Source organism: Mixophyes fleayi, chromosome 6, assembly GCF_038048845.1.
Source record: "Mixophyes fleayi isolate aMixFle1 chromosome 6, aMixFle1.hap1, whole genome shotgun sequence".
Classification (NCBI taxonomy): domain Eukaryota; kingdom Metazoa; phylum Chordata; class Amphibia; order Anura; family Limnodynastidae; genus Mixophyes; species Mixophyes fleayi.
This window is the reverse complement of record NC_134407.1, coordinates 40,247,427-40,265,468: the sequence shown is the minus strand read 5'-3', so window position 1 is coordinate 40,265,468 and position 18,042 is coordinate 40,247,427. Positions and strand designations below refer to the sequence as shown.

The following is an 18,042-nucleotide window of genomic DNA, read 5'->3' as shown; positions in this document are numbered from 1 at the left end:
GATTAATTGCTTAATACGATTATCAATTGCCATAATCACTTTATCTACGGTCTTGTATGATAAAAATGTCACTAGACTTCCACGACCAACTGTTCCTGCTTTTCCTCTTTCCTGCAAACGTGTTTTTCTTTTTTCACTCTTGAATACATTTTTCAAGGTGGCTTTTTAATGGGACATCATAATGGGAGAACAGTAAAATAATTTCTAAAACAATTGCTATGATCAATCTCACTGTTATTAAGATTGTAGAGTGATTCATTAGTTCCATGGGCACGAAAATTATCAGTTGAAGCAGCAAAAATGTTATGGGATCCGCTAATTTATATTTTATTAATTATTACTAGAGCAAGTACTGAAGCCTGCCTCTAAGCTTTAATCAGATTTCATATATACATATATATATATATATATATATATATATATATATATATATATGCTGGTGTGGCCCCCCTTCACACTCTGCCATGCTGCTTTGGCCCCCCTTCACACTCTGCCATGCTGCTTTGGCCCCCTTTACACTCTGCCATGCTACTTTGGCCCCCCTTCACACTCTGCCATGTTGCTTTGGCCCCCTTTCACACTCTGCCATGCTGCTTTGGCCCCCCTTCTCTCTCTACCATGCTGTCTGTGCTCCCCCTTCACTCTCTGCCATGCTGTCTGTGCTCCCCCTTCACTCTCTGCCATGCTGTCTGTGCTCCCCCTTCACTCTCTGCCATGCTGTCTGTGCTCCCCCTTCACTCTCTGCCATGCTGTCTGTGCTCCCCCTTCACTCGCTGCCATGCTGTCTGTGCTCCCCCTTCACTCTCAGCCATGTTGTCTGTGCTCCCCCTTCACTCTCTGCCATGCTGTCTGTGCTCCTCCTTCACTCTCTGCCATGCTGTCTATGCCCACCTTCACTCTCCGTCATGCTGTCTGTGCTCCCCCTTCACTCTCTGCCATGCTGTCTGTGCTCCCCCTCCACTCTCTGTCATGCTGCCTTTACTCCCCTTTGCTTACGTTTCTTCACTTACTTTTTCTATCAGCTTCTTTCTTCTCTTCTTCTCTTCTGTCATCTGTCGTCTTCTGTCTTCTTCTCACTGAATGTCGGGCTTGATGACGTCACGCCCGAGAGGAGGGGCGCGGTTGCGTCGGTATTTATTAATTGCTTTCATTTTATTTTTTAAAGTTACCCACTCCCCCCACCAACTAAGAGGGGAACGAACAGGGTCGGGGCCTACCAGGGAATACCCCAGCCCGCCCAGCATCCCAGTCCAACCCTGGATGCAGATGAGTCTGCACAACATTAGGACATTTGGTCTGGTCTAAAAGAATTGCCGAAAAATCGTGACAGCTCTTCCAGAAAATTAATTTCAAATTCCATTCCATGAGGAAGGCTATTACCGACAATTACATTAAAGTACACAGACTTCTGTCATGGTGGATTCCAGCAGGGATGAATTAGTATTGTTTAAGGATGATGTACACACTGATGAGGGTGAATATGATGAAAGTGTAGATTGCAGGTGCAGAGATCTAGCTGAGAGAAGGGAACTAGTTGATGCTGGTATGCTTAGTAATATTTTGGGTAGAATGGCATGTTGGCAATTTTATGTTTTTCTACAGTAAACTTTCACCTTTATTAGAGAGGTTTTTCTTCTTTAAAAGGTACAAGCTTTTTATGTACATTTTTGTTTCCCTGACTTAAAACCATTATGCACTTGAACATAGTCTTTAGCATATGAGGTAGAGGGATCATAAAGACTGAGACTGGAGAGTGACAAGAACAATGCTACCCCTCCTGTTTCTGTATGAGCTATGGCACAGTAGAATGTCACTGGAGACTTTTAAGAAGACTGACAGCACTGAACTCTGCCACCTCTCCTGTTTCTGAGTGAGCTATGGCACAGTAAAATGTAATTGCAGATTTAGAGCAAGACTTCAAGCCCTATTATTTCTATTTCAGCAATGACAATTAGCAATGGAGCAATGAAGCTCTCCTCATTGTGTGTTACCTATATAACACAGTACAATGTGACTGCAGATTTAGAATACCAAACCTGCCAGCCCTATTATTTCTATTTCAGCAATGACAATTAGCAATGGAGCAATGGAGCTCTCCTCTTTGTGTGTTACCTATATAACACAGTACAATGTGACTGCAGATTTGGAAGACCAAGCCTGCCAGCCCTATTATTTCTATTTCAGCAATGACAATTAGCAATGGAGCTCTTCTGAATGTCACTGGAGACTTTGAAGAACACTGCTACACCTCATCTTTCTTTTCTACCTATGACGCTGCCCAACTGCACTAGAAACTGCCAAGAACTCTGCTTCCCCTTCTGTGTCCCTCTGTGAAATGTTGCTGGATCACCGTGGAGGGCGGTACTTATAGAAAGCAAAACTTGCAACATTCGACAACGTAACAATGATGTTTTGCCTTGTTCTCAATTCCGAGGGTTTGCAAAAGTTACTCCGATCTCCTAAGTTCAGGTAGGTTCCCCCAACATGGGTTATCGCCAGCGATAACCCTATAAGTATTTTGCGGACCAACACCAAGCCATTTTGCTGGGCAAAAACATCAGTTTTTTAAAGCAAAATGGCTTTTTGCACTTTGATAAATCAGCCCCTGTGTTCAGTACTGTAATAGAACATTATTATAAAATCTATTGCTAAACCACCCTCCCACCTTCACGGACGAACAGGCAAAAGCATGTAAACATGCTAAACCCATTGTACAGCACCGCGCGACAGCTGTATAGACTATCACTGGCGAAATGGAGCTGCTGCGAATGCGCTCCTCCCAGGCTTAGCCAGACAGTGGAAATCATCACTGCTGCCCTGCAGTGGTGAGTCCCAATAACACTGGGTGTTCAGCTAATTATATATAAAAATTAGAGATGCTCACTGTCCCCCGTAAACTGGGTTTGGTTTTGGTTTTGGCAAAATCGCCCTCGTGTGTTTTGGTTTTGGATCTGTATTTTTTTTTAGAAAAATTGCTAAAATATGGTAAAATCACATAATTTTGCATTTTTTTTGCTCCTACGTTATTATTAACCTCACTAACACTAATTTCAAGTCATTTGCAGTCAATTTTGACCACCTCACAGGTCACATTATTATTTTACATACACTTTCGGACAAATACTGCAGTGACCTGGCTGGATGCTAAGCGACAGAGCAACGACTCAAAGACACGACATTTCATAGCACATCTAGGACACATTGGCACACATTAGTGGCAGAAAAGAAAAGTTGTGCAAAATGGAATTGTCCTTGGGACCTCCCACCCACCCTTATATTAGATCTTAAAAAGAACATGCACACTTTAACAAACCAAGCACTTCAGGCACAAAGAAAACAAGGTAACAATGGGTTTACGGCACTTAAGGAAACAGTGCTGTTAATGAACTCTACTGTGGCAAGATGTTGCTGTCATCATCCTCAGCCTCATCCTTACCCTCATCAGTGTGTACATCATCCTCACACATTATTAATTGATCACTGCTGGAATCCACCATTATAGAAGTCCAATTCCAAAGTGGCATCCTCAATTGTTGTATCACCGGCAACACTTAGGCTGTTCAGGCACACATCTGCAGAAATGCTGAAAGGGGCCTTCTTTATTGGTACACTATCAGAATGGCCACGATTACACATAGCACTCGTGGATGTCCTCTTCTCAGGGATTTGTGTCATTTCTGAATCTGAACATACATTTTCCTCTAATGCCTTACTGTTTTCTTCCAGCTCGGCTTTTACACGTAAAAGTATTTGGACAACACTTTTGGAGTACAAATGGCAAGGTCTTGCTTGGTCACAACTGACCTTACAAGAAGATGCCTCAGTGACAGTTGCAGAACTCACACTCATAGAGAAAGGCGAAGGCCTCATTCTTTCTTTGCCACTGTGTGTGTTGGTAATTTTATTTTTTTCTGCAAATAACTTTGCCTGGATTACAGGTCTTTCTTTCTTGACAAAGATAAAAAGGTGTTTTTTTACATTTTTGCTTCCCTGACTTAAAAACACAATGCACTTTTACATAGGTGTACCTGATGACGTAGAGGGATTACTATCATCATGACTGGTGCCAGCAGCTGCTTGGTGCTCCTGCTCTTCTGTGCACTGCTGTGAATCCATTTTAATAACACTGCAAATTCAGAAGAAAAGCCTGCCAGGCATAGTATTTGTATTTCAATGACACTTAGCAATGGAGCACTCCTCTTTGTTTGTAACCTATACAACACCGTACAGTTTGACTACAAATTCAGAAGAAAAGCCTGCCAGGCCTATCATTTCAGCAGTGATAGTTAGCAATGGAGCAATGGAGCTCTCCTCTTTGTGTGTTACCTATATAACACAGTAGAATGTGGCTGCAGATTTACAGTTTTACACCCAGCCTGCCAGCCCAAGTATCTGTATTTCAGCAATGATAATTAGCAATGGAGCAATGGAGCTCTCCTCTTTGTGTGTTACCTATATAACACAGTAGAATGTGACTGCAGATTTACAGTTTTACACCCAGCCTGCCAGCCCAAGTCAGGGCCGGATTAACCCGAGGTCTAACTGGGCTATAGCCCAGGGGCCTCGGGCATCCAGGGGGCCCTTCAAACTCCTCAGCAGCATTATTGATCAGTCGGGGGCGGGGGCGCCCCCGGCCCGATCGATGCTGCTGAGTACTGTCAGTGCAGTCCTCCGTCCCGGCGCGCTGTAAGCTCCTTACTGAGGAGATCTCGCGAGAGTTCATGAACTCTCGCGAGATCTCCTCAGTAAGGAGCTTACAGCGCGCCGGGACGGAGGACTGCACTGACAGGTAAGTGCTTGGGGGGGTCCTCGCGGGGGGTGGGGGGTGGCGGGGCGGCGGACGGCTCACATTGGGGGCCTCGCGGGGAATGGAGGGCCCCTTAGCCCAGGGGCCTCCATTCCCTTAATCCGGCCCTGGCCCAAGTATCTGTATTTCAGCAATGATAATTAGCAATGGAGCTCTCAAAAATGTCACTGTAGATTTTGTTGAACAATGCTACCCCCTCCTCTTTCTATTCTATCTAGCTTGCTGCCCAACTGCTCTACAGACTGTGCTACCCCTTCTGTGTCTCTCTGTGAAATGGCACTAGATTGCCGTGGAGGGCAGTATTTATAGAATTCAAAACTCGAGAGATCCAAGATCTGAGATCCAACGTCGTAACACCAAGCAATGGCTTTCACACAGGCGCGGCTCACACGTGGTGACCCTATGCCCCATGAATACACTTTATATTGTTTATACTTCTTGCCCTACTATCTGTATTTGCTAGACTTTATTTTATCCCTCAATACAGCTTTTGAGCAGACTTAGGGTTGTGCAGGTTACTTCTTCATCTGCTCTATTGTATATTCAGTCTTTCCTCTCCCTGGCGAAGCCCCCAATGATGCCACACATATTCTTTGCCACTAGACCCCACACCCAAGCTATTGTATTGTAATAAGATTATGCTGCATCAATAAGATTGACAGGAGAGCTCTGTGACAAGATAAATGTACTATGTGAAGATAAGAGAAAAGTGGGATCTCTACTGAATGGTAAACTCTGCAAGCAGACTTACTAGAACATTATAGAACTAGATCCTATAACAAGAATATTTTTTATATATTAACCCCTACAAATACAAAAGTAAAATAAAAAAATAGGGAATATAGTCCCTTGAAAAAAAGTATAGTAATTTCCACAGCCTCTCAGTGGTTTTCAGTCCAAATCCTATGAAGTCCTTAGAAGTTATGGGCTGGTTTTAAAAATATTTTTTAGGCCCTTGTAGATATTGGAAGGTGATCATGAGAGGGGGGAATTTCACCCATTTAAATTTTAACTCTGTACACATCTAAAATTCTTCACAAATATTTGTTATTTCCATCAGAAGACGAGAGCACCGGACTTTAACATGTAAGATTGTATTGGATGACTCATTTTATTCATTATTAACAAATTACTGGACCATTCGTATTGTTTTCATTTCCTTAGCTGTGTTTCCCACCTGGAACTGATTAGTGGTAATACCATACAGATGGGGTAAGAATAGGCCCCCTTGCTGGCTGTATACTACCTATGTCATTGTATGCCATAGTAAATCTGTTACACACTGATAAGTCATCGCGTTCAGTGGCAGCAGTCACATCTGTACCTTCTCAGACTTATCATTATCATTTCTGGAACACATCCTGGATATTTACAGTGCTTGTTGTACACATTTTTATGCAGTGTACAGTAAATCTGTATATTTCCAGCTCTGAATCACTTTTGTAAGATCTCACTTTCACACAAAGAGGTAAACAGTGACAGTCGCATAGCAAAAACTCAACAGACTTACAGGAGTAGTAGTTACAGGACTATAAACCCTGGAATGTTCATATATGAATGCAGCACCAGCCTGGTGTAGAGGAGGTAGATGAGGCAATGCCTAGAAGCCTTGCTGCCTCTCCTGCTTCCCCACCACTTAATACCTGACAGGAACATCGGTACGGTATGAGTATCGCTGACAGGTCACTGACATGCTACCAGCCTTTTGGTTGACAGCTGCTCTATTTCCTTAAGTGAGGTAGAGCCAACAGGGCTGTTATCAGCCAAAAACATAAATAACCAATAACAGCTCAGATTCGGAGACCTTGCAGGAGTGTGAATAAAGGCAAGTAGGGAATGGACTATAAATTGTCTACAGGGCCACCTGGGAAATGACTCTATAGTACACTAGTCAAGGGGGAACAGGTTGCATGTATAATGACTACTAGAGAATGGGTTATATTGTGTACTGGCCAAAGAGGAATAGGTTTCTTTTGAACATTGGCCTCCAGATAATAGTCTCTCTCGTAAACTGGCTGCTAAGGATTGGGCTGTGTTGTACACTATCCATAAGTCAATGAGCTCTATATTGTATACTTAGCACTTGACAAGAAGCTCTGCAATACATTATAATCTCAAGGCTGTGTGCTCTATTATAAACCAGCCACCAGACAATGGGCTGTATACTGTATATTAGTCGCCAGAGGTCAGGGTGTATATTGTACACTAGCTACATGAGAATGGGGTCTATATTGTATTAACCTTAGAGAAATTAGCTCAGGAGTCACTGTACTGGCCTATTGTGTGAGATCACTGTCCTGAAACTATGTGCAGGGTCACTTCTGGGCTGTTATGAGGAGACACTGTTGGACAATGTGTAAATAATAATGGTAAGAATGAAAAATGGGGCTTGCATTAAAGGGCAGTATACTTTGCCAGCTCTGACTGTGGTATCAAAACAGTTTGTCCTGTCATGGATAAAGCATTAACGAAAAATACAGTTTCCATTGTTACTCTGTCCCTACAGTGAAGCTCTGTTAAAAATTATGTTTAATACTGAATTGCATCCCCACTCTGCTATATACAGTTGAAACCACATAGTACATACTTAGGTAAGTATCCTAATAGGTTTTTTTTTAAACAATTAAGCAACTTTTAAATCTCTGTTACTGCCTAATTCATAAACCAACAAATGCATTTCTACAGAGAAAGTCTAAAAGCCTGTCACTCAAACTCTGATTGCTCAGATAGAGTAGCACATCCGGTCTAGCCTGGCAACCAGCAGCAAAGTTGAGAAAAAGAGGATACTGGACATATTTAGTTGAGTGTAAATACTTCAGTTATTTTAGGTATAGAGATTTTTTATATTTTTTATTGTCTAAGTGTGGGCATCATTCTAACAAACCTAATATCTCACCAAGGAAAACAAATTGTCAGTGTCTTCATGATGTCTCTGGTTCCTAATGGACTAAATGGCTGTCTCCACATAGGCTAGTGGTCCAATTGATATCATTGAAGCTCGTCATACGCTCTCCCCTCCTACAGCAAATTATAATGTTACAGACCTGTCTTTAAATATACATAGACAGATTCTACTCCATTTCTTGCTCATGGCAGACAATCCATTATACCCATGTTGAGTGTGTGTCAGACCTCATCCTCATCATCATCATCAACATTTATTTATATAGCACCATCTTATCTTCTCTCTTTAGTTAACTACTGGAAGTGGAGTTTGTGGCAAAATTGCTATTGCTAATACTATTGCTAGTAACGGTTACTACTGCTAATACTGGGCATATACTGCAACAAGCATGCTATATCACAGGGGTAGGCAACCTGCGGCTCTCCAGGTGTTGTGAAACTACAAGTCCCAGCATGCTTTGCCAGTAGATAACCAGCAGATAGGTGGCAAGGCATGCTGGGATTTGTAGTTTCACAACACCTGGAGAGCCGCAGGTTGCCTACCCCTGCTATACCACATGTGTTATTGTGGGGATATATTTCAAATCATTGGACAATATTGCTAGTAATGTGAAAACCACATGTTTTTTTTTCAAGACAGTACACTTAAACTCAGTAGATACACAATAAACAAAATTATTGACAGATGCTGCTTGGTTAAAAAATAAAATAAAAAGGCTTCATTCAGTAGCAAAATAGTTTATTGAATAATATTTTGAATCATAGTGAGTTTATTGATTTTTTTTTTACATATTCTATGCTGCGATAACAGAAGATACAGGTTTTATTAGTATTGTCTTTTATTATCAAAATACTTAATTCACATACATCTTCATAACATAACCTAAATCATGCCACTAAAATGTTTTCTGAAAGCTCTTATAAACCATTTCATCTAAAATGACAAGACATAATATAATTTATTTTCTTCTTGTGATACACTACAGTATTTTTGCAAATGGACATAGATTTTTATTCCAAAGAATGGAGCAAGGGGACAGGGGGCAGTGTCGGCAGAGGAGCAGAAATTTGCGCCAGCCGATGGAGAAATTGGACGGTGCAAGGATGTTCCTCAACACGTAAAGACTAGGCACACTTGCAACGCAAAAAATTAGATTTTTCATTTTGCAAAGCAAGGTTATCGAAATAAACTGAAATGGAAAGGAAGCATTTTTCATCTAAAATTTGCACTTCTGCAGAGAAGCACATTTCTAGGTGCACTTTGCTGTTGTGTAAAAAAATTCAAACACAAAGTGCCTATATGAGGATAAACTAGCATTATTTTAGGAGAAAAACAGAAAAGTTTAGGTGGTTCTAAAGTTCTAGGAGCTTGGATGTGAAGTGTGCACTTTTGCACATTGAGTCTCCCAGCAAAAGTAGACACACTTCTAGTGTGTGAGGGCATCTCCCTAAAACAGAGAGTAGGCATGGGAGGATTATATAGGTGAATACAGCATACCTCACAACATATCTGTTGTGAGGTATGCTGTATCCCCTCTAGCGGGACTGGCTGCACTGCCATGATGGGGTGTGGCCACCGCCCAGAGGGCTGCCTAGCACTGTAAATCACTAGGCTGCCCATTAAATACCTCCCTCCCCACACCATTCCCACCTGCGAGACCGAGTCCTAAAATCCAGACTGTCTCGCCGAAATCGGGAAGTATGATGCAGTACACTTCATAAATGAGGTCCAGTGACTTACAATCATACTTACCTACTTTCGCAAAGCTCTTTCCGGGAGAGGGGCAAGACTGGAGGGCGGGAGGGGGCGGGGCGCTGAAAAGCACGTAATTTTGGCCCCACCCCTCGCAACGGTAATGCTGGTTTGTCGCTAAGGGGCGGGCCAAAATGACGCGTTTCACCGCTAATCGCTTCATTTAGTGGTGGCAGTAGCGGGATACGGGAGATTTGCCAGCTCTCCCGAGAGTCCGTGAGACTGACCCGAATTTCGGGAGTCTCCTGGACATTCCGGGAGAGTTGGCAAGTATGCTTACAATCTGTCAAGAGAATACAAGAAGTACAGTGCTTCCAACTGCAATTCCTTATCAGAATTTCCTGCATCCACATTAACTTTAGACTGTAAGTTTTTGCAAAAAGGGTCCTTTCATCTTCTTTCAACCCAGAGATCACATTTCCCATGCTAGTTAATTAGCAAAGCTAAAGTACATAGGGATGAGTGGTAGAATAAAGCTAAAATAGATTGCTGTTTCCTGTTCGTTCCATGTGTGGAGTGTAATAGCAGTAATTCAAAACATCTGTCTCTAAAGTCTTTTAACAGGTAACATTCTTTATTCAGAACTTTTAATTACAATTAATGTAATTAATTTTACATTTTGTTAATAATAACACTGATAATAGTAGTTTTTACCACCAGCGTCTCTTTCAAATGATGTAAAAATAGGTTAATGTAAACTGACATTTTACAATAAAGGATTGCAGGAACTTAAATAAAATTAGCTAGACCTGCTCAATATGAGGAAAAAAAGGCCGCGCTGGAAGGATAGTTCATCAGTATCTAATGAAGCCACAAAATGTAGAGGGAGGAAATATTATAGGTAAAATATGCTATCAGGGGAGTTCTATGTGTGCTATATAGGTGAACAAGATGCACTAAGCCCTAAGTAAGGCACCAATGTAGCACTGTATTTGATATTTTAGAATACACAGAGAGTACATTATGATTACAAGTTATTTAACAATCAGTAACATGTTAGAAAAAACTTTGAAAAGCTAAATTTAAAAATATGTGAAGTTAAAAAAGTGAGCAGTGTTTTCACCTGACTTTCATTCACTTTTGCTGCCCTGTTCCAGTCCTGCCACAATATTTACCACACGCACGCACACGCGCACACACAAGCAATCTAAATAAATATTTGTCCCAGAGATTTTCAATCATCAGAAAACTAAGATGCCACCAATAGAGAAACAAATTTGGCACTTAACTAATAAAACAGGCTTCAATATTTCTAGTCCCCATACAGATACAAAAACAATTTAAGCTACACCAAAGCATAAATTGATTTCCGATCTGTGACTGTTACACCTGCAGACACTAATACACATGGGGCCTGATTCATTAAGGAAAGTAAAGCAAGAAAAAGGAGTAACTTTGCACCTTGGCAAAACCATGTTGCATTGTAGGGGGAGGTAAATTTAAAATATGATGGCAGATTTATATTTATCAACGTATATTGTCAGTGTAATCATAAAGCTATCAAGTATGTGTGTGCTACATGAAAAAACAGCCAGTATTAAACTTATGTGCAAAATAATAAACTAATTTGCACCCTTGCATTGTAACATGGTTTATACAGGAGAAAACTTACTCTTTTTTTTGCCTTACTTTCCTTAATGAATCAGGCCTTAATGTATTCCTGGGTGATGGGGCTGGAGGATATCTCCTCCACTTTGCCATACAGAGATGGCGATAGCGATAAAAGGATTGAGACAATGCTTGTACCGCCCCAATTCTTTTAACTAGTGGGTAAAAATTCACCCGGTGTCTTTCTTATTTAGAAAAACCTAACAGAATACAGGGGGCCTTATTAAAAACTTAAGAGTAAAACAGACTTTTGGGAGGCATTAAAAAAGTTATCTGTACAGATCTATACAGGAGATCCAAAGGAGAGAGTCGAATTGTGTCCAAAAAGGGGCAGGTGCTGGGTATGATAGCATTTTGGATGTCACAGATATACTTAAAGGATAATTTCAGCCAAACATTTAATTTTAGTTAACAACGTCTCTCCTTAGCAACATGCCAGGAACTCCACAGTTCAGGAGGACTCATCCCCGTCATTACTGCACTGGATTCTCTCCTTGTCCGAAAACAGGTTGAAAGGTAGGTGCAAACAGCAGTGTGCTAGACTCTAACATAGACACTGACAGCAGAGCCATGGCATGTCAAAAATAAACAAAATGCAGTTTGGATTTCAAATCTCCCAGCTTGTTATGTGTATAGAAGTTCCCAAGCAGCGCTGGTGAGGGCAAGTTCTCCAGACCTAGAGGGCTCCCAGTGATAAGACGCCCACAGTCCTGCTAACTGGATGCAGTTGAGGTCTTTATTAAAATGCACTTTTGTACTTGCAAATGTGCATATTGCATGCATGCCAACTTTCAAAACTTCTCCCTCGGGAGATCCCGGGGAGAAGTCATGTCACAGAGGGGAGGAGGGGGCCCATCCCCACTATAAAATGCCGAAATTCAAAACATCGAATAGCGGGGGCAGGACTTAATGACTTGACTAAGCCCCCCCCCTGCCATTCAATGCCGCAAATTCCGGCGAATCCGGAGGTTTGCCTACTCTTACGGGAGTCCGGAAGCACTCCCCGAAATTTGGGAGCCTCCCGGGAATTCCAGAAGAGTAGGCAAGTATTGTATTATCTCCTTCTACTTCCCATGCCATTATTTGAATGCCCATTTGGTAATGTCTCCTACAACTTCTAGAATACAGCAAACAGTATTTCAGATATAAAGCATCATTCCCAGGCAAGCCACAATTGACGTCTGTTTCTAATTAATATCCTCAAACTAGACCTGCCTTTTACACATCTGTGCCAAACCCCTTTACACAGAGGATCTGCAGAGCGATCCTTATTCTTGGAAGGCCAAACACATCATGTGACCAGTCCAACAAGTATCCAATGTCATTCACCTCCAGAAAGTAATGAGAAATATCTGCTTCATGTGGAGGCCATATGCCGTTTCTCAAAGCACTGTAAATTGTTCTATTGCTCTTTTCATGCAATAAAGATGTACAGGTGATAGAGGTATTTTATCTTTGCTTCCACATTCATATGTATATAAATCTCTGAGGAAAAAAATCTGTATTAGCTAAGCAAACAAATTCAGTGCTATATATTCATCAACCAGGCAAATGCTTTAAATGAAAGTACAAATGGAGACAAGTTTACTGCACTAAATAGGAATTAAAATAAATTATAAATGACATTTTGTTACTTTATTCACATACAACAAAAATCAAAGATATGGTGCAAAATGACATGTATTCTCAAATAGTTAATTACCCATGGGACACATCCACTGCAACAAGCATTACGCCATCTGCATGCAATATTTTGTAGTCCTATATCATAGTGCATCACGACAAAGAGGCTCATGCTCGGTTGACCATACATGCATTTGTTTAGTGTAAAATACATTTTTCCGTACAGTGCATGTGCACAAAAGAACTCATATGCTTATGTGCGTATACCGATTTGTTTTCATCTAATTTTTGTACCTCCTTACGACTGGAGAGACAGACCGCGTGAGGGAAGAGACAGTCTAACATCACACCTCCAGCTGTGTTAGAGTCCTGGCAACTAGTGTTTTAAGGAGAGAAGAGACGTAATGCCTTAATTGTAAATATTCAAAGAATATCGCCAACCGGAGCCCATATTTCTGTTGTAGCATCTCCAGTGTAGCACAATTACCCTGGTCCAGAATGTCTCTGATGCAATTGGAGGTACAGTGTGCAAAATAGGCGGAACAAGTTTAGGGTTGTCCCAAAGTGGGGTAAGGAGAGATGGGGTATTAAAGCGAGTTTTACAAGTAGGAAACTGTGAAACCATCTAAGCCAGGGTCTTTGCTTGACTTCAGTTTTTTGTGAATGTCTTACTTGCGTTTTTGGCCTTTTATTTGGGCATGCATATGGGTCCAGCCCCAAAGAGTATAGTGATATTGATGACAGAAACTAGTACCTAGTTGCCTACTCTCCCGGAATGTCTGGGAGATTCCCGAATTCTTAGGAGTTCTCCCGGACTCCCGAGAGAGCAGGCAAAAATCCCGGATCCAGCTTTCGGCGTTGTTGAAGATGGCAGGGGGCAGGGCTAAACGCGGCACGATGGCACATTTGGCCCCGCCCCCCTGCTGCGATTGGCTTAATTGCCTGGGATTGACATAGGCGGAGCCTAATGGTGCACCGCACATGGCCACACCCCCTTCCCGGAAAGCTGCCTGCAAAAGTAGGCAAGTATGCACTAGTAAATGTCAATATATTTAAACATATTTCTGTTTGTTTTAGCAGTCAGCAATTTACCTGCAGATTCTGTTGAAATGGTTACTGAAAATACTTGCCAAGAAGCAAAATGGTCAGTAAAAAGTGGCAGTAATTAACATACAAGATTGTTGTTGTCAGGATCACTTGACTTATACATTAAAATTGTACAGAACTGAAATTTTGCCTGTCATACATCCTGATCACAAGATAATGAATTCTCAACGTATTCTAATCTGGCAGCGTTTCTTTTCCTGGAGGTGATGTTTTTAATTAAGTTTAGACGTTGTAGTAAACTGACTACATATCTGGCCTCTTAATGATATGTTGTATTTACGTTGCGAACAAGCACAGCAATAAAACGAGACAGACAGAGAGGTAAGAAGTTATATTTTACTCACTTTGTACACACACAAAAACTCTGTGAAACTAATACCGCTTTTATACTGCCGCCCCTGCAATTTCCCGGGTTTTTCAAGCTGGGTTTTTACAGAGTCTCCGAGCGTCCCAGCTTAGAGACCCCGTTCACGCTGCACCTTGGACCCGGGAGTTTCCCGGGTCGACCCCATTCATACTGAACACGGGTCTGCCCTGGCAAAGTGTGAGTCATCACAAGAGGAGCTGTCATTGGCTGAAAAATATTGAGGTCATTTAAAGGGGACTAGTTTTTTTGCACACAAAGATGAGGTCAAAGTGGGTGGTGACTGTTCACAGCATTGCTTTAATCATGGCTGACAAGTCACTTTTGTGTAGCCCAAAGTTCATGTTTTATAACGATGCATAACTATGACATCATCCTCAAGCATCCCAGACACCCAATCAGCTGCTGGGTTGAAAAACCCGGGTCTCACCATTCATACTGCAGGCTAACCAAGGCCGACATGGGAATTACTCCACCAAAAGTCCCAGGACTAAATCCCACGTTTTCAGACCTGGGATTTATCATTAACACCATTCATACTGCGCCTAAACCCAGGTCCTCTGTGCTTGCCCCGGCACAAACCCAGGTTTCTCATGCAGTATGAATGGGGTATTAGTGAAATTCTCAATTTTGTATGTTATTGGCTCAGATTAGTCTTGTGACATTTTTGCATTGTGTATATGGCTCATCGTTTCATCATATCAGACCCCCGAGTACCGTAATCGTTCTTAAGAGACTCTGGCCAGAAAACTTTATGTAGGTTTCTTTAACTTACTATACTGTATATATATTTTTTATAAAATATATAAATTTGCCTCACAAATATATGTCTTCCAAAGTATAGTCTTTTTATCAACCCCTTTATATGATGGTTGTGTTTAAGTTAATTATATTAAAGGACACAGATAGATACTGTGGAGCCAGTAAGCTGAACCAATTTCCATAACAATGCAGTCTATCAATACATTAGGAGCCAGTGACATCACTGAGAATGCGCCCTGTTGCTTCACTGATAACATCACTATTGTTACTGGCTCCTAGTAATAGATTTTATCTTCAGGAATTTCGATTCAGCCCTCCAAAATATGTAGGGTGCATTAAAGGGGACTGTCGGACAATTTAACCACTAACTACTAACTAGTAGCTATCAATACAAATTCATTTTTATGAAAATGTATAGTGTATTATTTTTCCTTAAGAAGCAATGTATACATGGGAGGTTCATCAATCTGTACAATTCTCTGCAGTGACCATGACGGTGGCAGTATTTATCCTGCACAACAGCATCAAAAGTGCTTTATTTTCATAACATAGGTGGCTAAGTGCAAACTTGCAATAACTCACTAGAATAGTGATGGGGAAACCTAATATGCATCAGGGGCCACTTGAGAGGCCCTGTAACCTTCAAAAGGACCACACATTACTCTTAATCTCAGCAATAAGTTAAAACAATACAAAGAGACAGCTATCTGTAATGACATAAGTTAAACAAGTGTTAAAAGCTATACCAAACAAATGTGACATAAAACAGAATGAAGCTGGGGGCCGCAGGTGAAGGCTAGGCCGTCTGTTGGCCTTCAATGCACTAGAAAAAAAGATAATTGCTGAACAGGTGCTAAAGGTTGTCCCACGTTTGCATCTGTATTAGTACAAAGATCTATAGTATAGTACAGTAAACAAGCAGTAAACTGATTAGCATCGGGTAACATTGTTTAAATTTGCAATGACTTTGATATAATATAATGGCTATATATTATAAACTATGGAACTATGTATTTTGATATGTAACTCTGCTCAGCTGTGTGTATTATTGAAGCAGTACATAAAGAGGACATGAGACTGTGTGGTATGACAAGGCCAATTGTAGCCAATCTGTCAGAATCTTTTGCCAAAGATTGACACTTATGTTCTGTTTTGTGTGCAGGTTGCAATATAATCATGCACGTGGTTAGCTGAAGAAGCGGTTACTTTGTTTAAAGCAACAAATGTCTAACAGGTTTCAAAGACATTATAAACAGTAATGAGTTAACTCTGTAAGCCTGTTTAGTCTCTCTGATTGGTTTAACCAAATGTGGAGATGTGAAGAAGTGAATAAGGTGATAGCACTTGACTAACCTTGTTTGGTAATTCTATGTGACTTGTGGAATGTGAAATGTTTTATTTTCCTGTGGAAAGTTGTAGGAAAGAAATAGATGGCATAAACCTCATTTTGTCCACAGTAAGAGATGCACTTGGGGAAGATTATTAATGTGTGCTCATGTGTGTAGTACATCCAGTTAGTATGCAACGTCTGTAAACATGTGCATGTAGAAAGATGTGTGAACATTCTCACAGGACCATTAAACTTAAAATATAAGTTGATCTAATATGTAAAAGCTTCCTGAAATATTAAAAAAATATATGTATAAAAGTTTTCATGCTATGAGAGGAGTTACAATATTTGACACAATATTTATATATTCCCTGTTGCAAACCATTTGGGGTACCAAAGGGTGCTTTATAGTGCGCCCCAATTTGGTTACTGGCATGAATTTCAACAAGTAATAGGAAAGAAAACTTTAACCATGATCTAATCTTTATTGCAAGTATTCTTACAGAAGAACTTCTGCAGATTGAGGTTGTTGATATGGCCTATCCAATCATCTGCAATGGCAACTCACATTTGCAGGAGCTTACTTTCAAAAGAGTCAAAAGAGACATGGGGGCATATTTACTGAACTGCGGGTTTGACAAAGTGGAGATGTTGCCTATAGCAACCAATGAGATTCTAGGAGTCATTCAGTAGAATGTACTAAATAAATTATAACTAGAATCTGACTGGTTGCTATAGGCAACATCTCCACATTTTCATACCTGCAGGTTAGTAAATATACCCCCAGGTGTAAGAGCTGAATCATTCTGGGACAGCAGGCGCCAGCAGGGAAAAATTGTTTTGGAAATGGAGTAAAAAATGGTGATCTTGGGCATGAGGCACCAACAGTTCTATTAGATGGAGAAAGTGTTTTCTGCAAAATGTGAAAATTTCCATTGCGTTTTTTTTAAGTTCTGAAAATATTAGAACTCTTATTAGAAGCTCTTTTGTAGAAAGCAACTTGCATCTTATATTGACTAGTCCTTTAAACAGCACTTTATAGGGCATTAATAAGTAGGTAACAATTGTGATCAGGCAACTAAACAGCTTTTTAGTCAATCTAGAAGGTGTCATCTAAAACTAATTTATGTTTTTTATTTTATAAATTAGTGTAGATTAGTAACCAATTTGCACAAAGCAAATAACTTGACGTCTCTAAAGGTAACATGGTATATATGTGACAATGTAGCTATAAAAAGTTTTCAATTATGTAAGAATACATTTAGCAATAGGTGAAATGTAACACATTTTTACTACTAGGCTACTGGTTGGATGCTTTTATTAAACAAACAATGAGATTTGGTGCTTCCTAATTTGAAGTAGCTGCATCATGTGGAACTGCTTTAGCTCCACCCACTCACCTGTACATCTATGTAATTCCAGGAAGGCTGGGGACAGCATGGACAGTGTGCTTCATGTCAGGCAGCTCCGCTAAAGCTCACAATATTGAAATGAAGAACTATGAGCCTATAAACAGTACCTCCAGTTTCTGATATGTCCCAAATAATGTAAAACAGTTAAAGGACCATATTCCAACTTCTCAGCATGAATTATTGGAATATAAGTACAGTGAGTTGTAGATTTCTAGTGGAAAGGGAACTTTTTTTAGGAAAATCAGGACATAATGCATCCACGAAGTCTGTATAAATATTGAACAACATATCATGCTTAACACCACTGCTACTTCCAATATATCACATTTTAAAACCTTCATTCAATAAACATGAATAAATTCACGAAACGTT

General features: G+C 40.6%; 1 protein-coding gene across 1 annotated transcript in view; it reads right to left on the bottom strand.

Annotated features, from left to right (window-relative positions):
• Positions 1–18,042, bottom strand: part of TMEM26 (transmembrane protein 26) — a 41,147-nt gene that overhangs the window by 21,679 nt on the left and 1,426 nt on the right. The window lies entirely within an intron of this gene.